General features: G+C 49.9%; 1 long non-coding RNA gene across 1 annotated transcript; it reads left to right on the top strand.

Moving 5' to 3' along the window:
- Window positions 1–1,063: 1,063 nt before the first annotated feature.
- On the top strand, window positions 1,064–6,041 carry LOC120890017 (uncharacterized). Its single transcript, XR_005734282.2, has 3 exons — window positions 1,064–1,338; window positions 2,736–3,846; window positions 5,595–6,041. It is a non-coding gene; the product is annotated as an uncharacterized LOC120890017 (long non-coding RNA).
- Window positions 6,042–8,747: the final 2,706 nt, after the last annotated feature.

The following is an 8,747-nucleotide window of genomic DNA, read 5'->3' as shown; positions in this document are numbered from 1 at the left end:
GAAGCAGGTGACAGGCGATGCTTTGCTGCATTATTGTATTAGAGCTAGCACCGGTAACAGAGCAGAGAGGCTGTGTGGCCCTGACTTGTCACCTCCACCTGGTTTCCCTGAAAACTCTCAGAATACAGGGAAGTCTGGCTCTGGTTCCCAGTCCTGCACCCTGCTCCACCCAGCCCTCCACCTCTTCCCTGGCTCCCAGCTGACGGGTGACAGCCTCACTGCACTGTCAGCACCCAGCCCTTGCACCAGACTCACTTTTGCCAGGAACCAGCTGAGCACCTGGCACTGCTCTGGAAACGCTGGCTTAGGGGCAGTACCTAGGAGAAGCCCGTGCTCTGTGCTCACCTTTGTTCTCTTTTAACCATCCGTGAACTCAACAGATATTTATTGAGCACCCATTGTTTGCTGGGTGCCGTGTTGATGCTGTGGCCATAGAGATGAGCCTGGGTTATGGTCTGGTGGTGGAAGTGGCATAAACAGATGGTCACGATACATTATGACATTATGGTCAGGGACTGTTCCTGGAGTCCCTGGGAAAGCTGTGGGGCTCACTCAGCCTGGATTGGAGTGAGGAGGTCCAGTAGTGATTCTGGAGGAAATGCCAATTAAGCTAGAAACCAAAATGGGTGGAGGGGCACAGGAACAGCGTGGGGGATGGCTTTAGGGTGTGCACTCCTTGGAGGGGCTTCCCGGGAACTGCAGTGAAGTGGGGGGGGGTCCAGCGAGCGAGGAGCCTGGAGAGCCAGTAACCTCCCTGCCAGAAGCAACCTGATCCAGCCTCCCAGGGCTCCCCATCCCTGTATGGATCAGGAGGACTCCAGGGGGTCCACTGGCCTCTCCTGGAGTAGGAGCAGCAAAGGCTCCATCCTAGGAGGACGGTGCTATGCTGGGGTCTCCGTGTCCCTCTCACTAGGCTGCCTTCTTCACCAGGGGCCTCAGGCTGGACAGTGACTCAGGCAGAGCTGGCCTCATTGCCTTCCATGTGACTCACACCTTCCTTCTGCCGCTGTGGGCTCAGGTTGCCTCCTTCAGCTCTCAGGGAGTCCTCTGGCTCTGGGTCAAGTTTTGGTTGGGCTCTGAGTCTGGTTCTGGCCTTGGGCGTAGCTGTGCCCTCGGGTGAGGCCATACATGAGAAGCCAGGCCTTGCTGGGGACAGGCCAGGATTCTGACTACACAGCCTCCTCCTGGAGAAGGGCCTCTCTGGATTCCTGAGCTCCGGAGGCCAGGGTGTGTGCAGGGGCAGTCATGCGGTGGTGACTGGCTACGAGTGACCTTCCCAGAGATGGAGACTGGAAGAACATGGAGGACTTGGAAAGAATTGTTAGAGACATCACAAAGGTAGCTGCTTGACTTTAAAATCAGTTAGCCTGCTCAGCCAGGAGGAAGAAAATTGCCAGCATAGTTTAAAGGATTAGAGAGAAAGTTCTAGCGTGAGATTATGTGGAGTTCAAAACCCAGTTCTGCTAGTTATTAATTCTTGTGACTTGGGCAATTAACGTAACCTTTCTGTGTCAGTTTCTTTAAAATGGAGGAAAGCATCACTTCAAATTATGGGAGGACTGACCGAGAGACCCATGTCAGGGGTTTAGCTCTGTGCCTGGTACCTTGCTTGGTACATGCTTAGCAAATAATGATGAAAATGCTATTTATTTTTATTCTGTCCAGTCCCTCTGATGGACAGGTGAGTGACCCTTGTCTGCCACTCACTGGAGAGCCTCCCAGGGATTTCTCTCTCTATCTCTAGAGATGAAAATGCTGCAGCAAGTGGCAATGCCCCATTGTTCTCAGGAGGGGAAATGTTTTAGAGCTGGGACACCTGGCTTCTTTGGTTGATACTGAGTGACTGAGGGCAATTAGCTCAACTCAGTCTTATTTCCTCTTGATTAAGATGGGGATAATGTTATCTCATGGTCAGAAGTGAAGTTCAGATGGCAGGGGTGAGTAGCTCAGGGCTGACTCCCGACTCTGCTGGGTGGCCCTGGAGGAGTGCCTGGCAGAGAGGTGGCCCTCAACCAAAAGAGTAACTAGCATTGCTGTTCCAATGAAGTAATGCTGATGATGGCAGAGGTTCTTACAGGAGAGGCCTGGCCGAGTCCCAGGCTCAGGATGAAAACACATCACATTCTTCCTGGGAGATCAGCACTACCTGCACCTGGGCAGCTTGTGTGTGAAAGGAACGGGGAGGAGGGCATCTTCTGGGGTCAGAGGAGCCAGCCTGGAGCACAAGCTTCACTCTGAGTAGCCTTCATGACCTTGGGACTTCCCTGGTGACTCCATTGTGCCCAGAATCAGTGGAATGCCCCTGGGCCAGCATCCCTCTCCCATATCCATGTTCAGTTTGCTCTGTCCACCTGTCTGTTTCCTCCTATCTCTTGCAATTTTGTAAAGATTAGCTTCTAGAATTCAAATAGCAGGAAGAGAACTCAGAGGTCTTCCAATCTGTTTCCAATACAAATAGAAAGGATGGATGCTATCTCAGCAAGGCAGACACACTGCAATCTAACTTCAGTCCTTCTTGCGCCTGTTAACCAGTTTCCTCTCAATTTTTCCCTCTAGAGGGATAGAGGGAGGCTGGTTAGGCCTGCATCCAAACATCCCTCCCTAGCTTAGGAAGGGTGTTAGGAAACTACCCCTTCTCCAGGCTAAATAATTCCACCACCTTTAACCCTTTCCTCTCAGGTCCTATTTTTTAAGTCTTTAATTATCTCCGCTGCTCTTGTTTCTGTGTATTTTAGGATGCAGCCCTAAAATTTTACAGCTGAAAGTGACCTGGGACATGCCTTCAAGAAGAGCCATGAGCAGAGGGTTGTGAGCCTCACCCTCCCCAGCTGCAAGAACAGGAAGGAAACTGGACAATTCTCCTTTTCGAAGCCCTTCCCCATTCCTCCTCCAGCAGAGGAAAACCCTGCTCATTTTCCTTCAAAGCCATAAGTTAAACAAAAACTTATGGAGCACTTTTGATGCTCTGCACAATGATGACCTTCTCCATCCCTCAGTAGTCCCACCAGGGAGTGAGGAGCAACTTCATTTACAGGCAAGGAAACCAGCTGAGAGAGTTTAAGTAACCTGCTCAAATTCACACAGCAAAGTCCCTGGGCTCCTGCACCCATGCTCCCTGGCCTGCCGCTGTCACCTCAATTCCCACCGTCCCCACAGAGAGCCAGACCTATGGGCCCTCAGGGAAGCTCCTCTCTCATTGAGAAGCTGTTCAGGCCCCAGGGAGCCGGAGCTGGGCTGTGGGGGCAAAAAGTCAAATTCCACCGTGAAACGGAACCAGCAGGATATGTATCTCTATGAAGAAATTTATTTCCACAAACTGGCTCAGGTGATTGTAGGGCTGGCGAGCCTGAAATCCACGGGGTACGCCGCCAGGGGGAATCTGGGCTGGAGCTGATGCTGCTGAGGGAGGCGGAATGTTTTCTTTTGAGAAACTTCAGTCTTTAACTCTTAAGGCCTTTGGACTGATGAGATGAGGCGCACCCATGTCACTGTCACTGAGGGTAATCTTCACTGAAAGTCAGCTGGCTGTTAACCACACGGATGAATACTTTCAAGGCAACACCTAGATTAGTGTTAGATAACCGACTCTCACGGCTTAACCAGCACGGCATCCTTGATGGTGTTGGTAGAGAGCCACGGACGAGGCTGGCCTGATGCAGGGGGCATTTCCCCTGGCTAGTGTTGACGAGGTGCTGAGGAAGGGGTCTTGGGGAACCATCAGATTGCACCACCAGCCCCAGGCCTGACCCCCTACCCCAGGGAGGCCCCACCCAGCTTCTGCTTACCTGAGAGCCACTTTGGGGTCCAATGTATTCTCAGGGGACAAAGACCTGGAAGGATCACAGGGTAGGTCTTGGGGTTGGGGGAGAGGGTTATTGCTTGAATCCCAAGGGACCCCTTGAGCATGGGCCGAGTGTCTCCTTTCTCCCTGCATCCCAGGGTTGGGACCAGGCCTGGGCCACTGGAGATGAGCTATGCATGTGTGTTCCTTTGCCTCCCCCTCCGCCCCTAAAATATTCTAGGCAGGTAGAAATCAGTCCTGCTTTTAAAGTGCTCCGAGAAGGGAATTGTGATAGCAGGAACGGTACTTCTCAATCCAAAGAGTTCTTCTTAATCCGTAATTGAAACCCCCATCCCCGGATTTCAGGATACACTTTGTTGTATTAGGCTAGCATAAATGAGGAAATTAGACTTCAGACATTTTATTATTACTATAAAATGTCAAACCACTGCAGGCTCCCTGCGCTGTCTGTAGCTAGAGGCACTCTAAGAGAACAAAGTTACCATGACCTTAAAAGAACCACAGAGACATTAGGACCCAACCAGAGCCCTCCTCATTGATTCTCAGCTCATCCTTGGCAGAGCCAAAGGCTCAGTTCCTCAACATCAACTGCATAGTAAACTGTCATTTTTAGAGTGTGTTTAAGTTAGACTCAAAGAAGAACTGCCTGCAGCAAATAGTTCTAACGCTTGAAATAAACAGATGAGAGAGGCTGTGAAATCATTTTCCTCCTAGGTCTTTTAAAGGCTATATAGTTAAAAAATGTGTGTGTGTGTGTGTGTGTGTGTATTTTTTAATTAAAAAAAAATTTTTTTTCATTCTAGAGGCAGGGGGATAAAACTGGTGGTTGCTCTCCTCCAATCCTGGGGTTCCAGGGAAGGTAGAGGAGGTTTTTGTTTTTTCCTTTTAAGGGGTTTCCTCTTTCATGAGAAGATGATTGGTGATAGGTGTTACCAGGCCACTGCAGTGGGTGGGTGAGGCTGCTCCACCTGCTGAATCCAGGGAGGCTGCCAGGAGGGGAGGAGAATGGCTGTAAGATGTCTAATGAAGGAAGCTTGGGAGGAAGCCTGGGGCTGGCTGGGGGAGGGCGTGGGAGAGGACTCCGTGGGGGCTGGCTGGCAGGCCACACCTGATCTGAGAGAGCCCAAGAGAACAGGTAGAAGTCACCTCTGCTTCATAAGGATTTTTCTCTGGAAGCCACACCTGCCAGCTCCTCCTTCCTCCTGGTCCTTTAGGGATGAGGTCAGGGCCTGCAGCTAGAGTCCCTCGGTTGCAGAGGGAGAACGGAATAGGGTGGGAGATGATCGCCTGAGGACGGTCACCGAATCCTTTCCTTCTTTCAAGGCTTTTTAAAATGAAAAGTTCCCTCTGCTTCAAGGTCCTCTGTCAGTCACAGTGGTAGATCTGACAGCCTTTGGAGATTTTTTTTTGCCACTTGGCATGTGACAAATAAGATCTGGGGGCCACCAAGAAACATCCTTTCAGGGAAGCGGTGCAGTAGAGTTGAGCTGGTGAAGGGCAGGAGCCTCGCAGGGGACTTTGTGCATAGTCAGGTTCTTCAGTGGGCAAAGCCAGAGAGAGGGACCTGGGGGAGCTTGGGGAACCATCACCGTCCCTGGGGGGTCCTTGATGTCCACCTCACACCTCAGTACGGGAGTGTGGAAGCCCTTGCCTCTTTGGGGAGCTGGTGGGAAAAGAGATGGTGGTCTTGGACTGGAACTGGAAGGACAATGTTTCTTTGATTTCTTTCTCTAGGAAGTTCTTTTTGGCATTGGAATTTTGGGGGTTCACAAGAGAATCTATTTTCCACCAGGTTTTGAGGTGAACAGCCCCACACAGGAGGGGAAGCCTGCCTTCTGGCACATGAAGACCAAAAGACCAGTCAGTCTACACCGGCTGAGAGTTCAACTGAATAAAAATCTGCCGAGTCAAAGCAAAGGCCGCCCACCTCTGTCTGGCGGAGAGGACACTCCTGAGCATGGACATCCAGCCCTGCCCAGCCTGGTTGGAGAGACAGGCCTCTCTCAGGTTGTCCTGGGCTGTTACTCCTCTGGGCAGCTCAAGCCCTGGCACATATTTCTCTTATTCATTGTTAACTCCAAATTCAAGCTATTTGCTTACTGATCTCTTTTCCCACTGGACTGTCAACCCCAGTGGCAAGATGGGTGACTCATTTCTGGCTGTCTGACCAGTCCTTGCTTACCACCTGGTCATGGTAGACTGTGCAGTAAAGATGTGAATGAATGAATAGTGAACGGCACTGGTGGTCTGAGCTAAATGCTTTCTGAGTAGGACAGACAGGGAGGTTGCAGCGATAAGGGTGTGGGCTCCGTGGGGCAGCCTCCTAGAAGACAGAGCCATACCTCTTCCCATATGCCTTGAAGCACTGGAACCTGCTTCCTTCCCTTAGGACAACTGAAATGGGCACTTTCCATCATCCTTCTATCCTCCTCCTGTGGTCCATTCTCCTGCCTCAATCATCATCTGCTGATCCTCCCAGGTTGTGTTGGAATGGGCTCACCTTGGCTTAGGATGGTGGCTGTGCTTCTTTTCCCAGCATGCCTCTCAGTGGTACCTTGAGATTGGCCAGGGTGCAGAAATTCGAAAACACTAGAAACCAGTGTTTTGTTTTTTTTTTTCATCCTGGAAGAGCCAGTTGCTAAGCTTCTACTAGCACACACCTGCAATCCACTCCATTACCTACTGTGTATACACCTTTCTCTTGTCTCTCTCCTTCCTACTTACATCCCTTCCTCTCCCTTTCCCTCCATCTTTCCTTTCCTCTCTTCTTTTTGTTCTTTTATCCAGTTCTCCCTCTGTTTGTTTTCTTCCTTCCTTCCATCCATTCTCTCTCCACCCACTCATCCATTACTACCCAACTCCTATCCATCATTCATCCGTTTCCATTCATATCCATCTAATTTTTATTTCTTCCTTCTGTCCATCTGTCCATCTATACACAATTGTTTTGTGGGCATCGTCTCTCTGTTAACTTATTCCTAAGGTTCAGAATATTCATGGAGATTGCTGCATGGCAGGTGCATGAACTCTAAGGTCTAGCAGAGGCCTGCCGGGCTCAGCCAGCATTGATATTGAATCTTTACCTGGACTCCTCTGGCCTTCTATGTCTTCTTGTCCTCTCTTTTCTTTTATTTTTATAGTCTATTCTCCTGGGGTAAAGGACCTTCTCGGGGGAAGAGGGAGGTGCATGTCCTAACCCCAGACCAGAAAAATGTTTTGCTCTTTCCCTCCGGCCTCCAGCTTCAGGCAAAAGCCCCGATTTTTTTTCCCCTTTTGGGGAAAAAAACCCTGGGGTGTATAACCACTGAGCCACATTCCCAGCCCTCCTTACTTTTTTTTTTTTTTAAATAAACTTTTATTGTGTTAAGCTGCTGATATTTTAAAGGTCTTTTTTTTTTAGAGAGAGAGAGAGAGAATTTTAATATTTATTTTTCAGTTTTCAGCAGACACAACATCTTTGTTTGTATGTGGTGCTGAGGATCGAACCCGGGCCACACGCATGCCAGGTGAGCACGCTACTGCTTGAGCCACATCCCCAGCCCCCTCCTTACTTTTTATTTTGGGGCAGAGTCTTGCTAAGTTTCTTAGGGCCTAAGTTGCTGAAGCTGGCCTTGAACTTGTGATCCTCCTGCCTCAACTTCCCAAGCTGCTGAAATTATTGGCATGCACCACCAAGTCTGGCTAAGAGCTCAAGCTTTTTGAGAAAGGGATTCCTCATCCTAAAAGTTCCCATGAGATCTTACAGTTAATGAACAAGAGGGGGCTCCTGTGGAATCTGAGGACAGGAGCCTCAGGTAAAGGGGAATCCCTATCATGAAGTCAGCACTAGCCACCCCTACACATACCTCCTCTTAAAACTTGGCTGCTTTGTGAGCTAACCTTGTCTCTGCCCTTGTTCCCAGGGCTGTTGTTGCAAAGGATTAGCTGTCAAAGGCTGGTGAGCCAAGGGGCGGGGGCTCCTGGAGCCTGACCTAGATTCGAGAGGAAAGATGGGAAACCCACTCCCCTCCGCACAGCCCTGAACCTGCCACTCCAGCCACACCCACTGTCTGCTCCACCCTGACCAGCGCAGCCCAGAGAGGCATAGCCTTGTATTGGGTGTATGTCGTGGGGTAGGGGGTGAGTGGGTGGGTGGATGGGGTGGGTGCTGGCTTCCCACAAAGTGACCAGGAGAGATGAGGGTCCCAGGATTTTTGTAGGGTTCAGGGAGAGGAAGAAGTGGAATAGCTCTCACTTTTCTTCTGGAGAGTCCAGAATTATCTGAATCCCACACTGCACTGACCTCATTTTGCAGGACTTTACTTGTGGCTTGCCTGGAGAAGGTGGGAAGATTTTTCTGAGTCACACAACAAACTTACTGTGGAGAAAGGTGAGACTCAAGTGTTTTAGCCCCAAGGACAAAGCCACCTGGCTTGTGTTGCCTGTATTCCCTCCATTACTGTGTCTACTGTGTCTCTGGCCTTTTGATGCAAGCAAGTTCTGACATGCTCTGGTGAAATTCTTAAGGTCCATATGTATCTTGTTAGGGCCACCAGGATAAGAAAGACTTCAGAAACAATCTTGTGGAGAGATATTTAGGTGGCTTCATGGCACCCAGGCTGAAGAAGGGACTTGAGAACCATAAAGGTCTTTGGTTCAATCCCAGCTCTGCCACTTGACTGACACCAATAAGTTAGCTTAGCTTCATTTTTCTCAACTACTCAAAAGGCGTGATAGAGGTGGGTACGGTGACACATGTCTGTTTTCCCAGTGCTGTAATTTCAGCAACTTGGGTGGCTGAGGAAGGAGAATCACAAGTTGGAGGCTAGTCTCAGCAAGGCCCTAAACAACTTAGCAAGACCCTGTCTCAAAATGAAAAATAAAAAGGGCTGAGAATCTTGCCCAGTGATTAATGCTCTTAAGTTTAATCCCTGGTACCCCCCCCCCAAAAAAAAGGCATAGATTG

This window comes from Ictidomys tridecemlineatus, chromosome 4 (assembly GCF_052094955.1).
Source record: "Ictidomys tridecemlineatus isolate mIctTri1 chromosome 4, mIctTri1.hap1, whole genome shotgun sequence".
Classification (NCBI taxonomy): Eukaryota; Metazoa; Chordata; class Mammalia; order Rodentia; family Sciuridae; genus Ictidomys; species Ictidomys tridecemlineatus.
The sequence above is the reverse complement of the archived record's forward strand: the minus strand, read 5'-3'. Positions and strand labels throughout refer to the sequence as shown.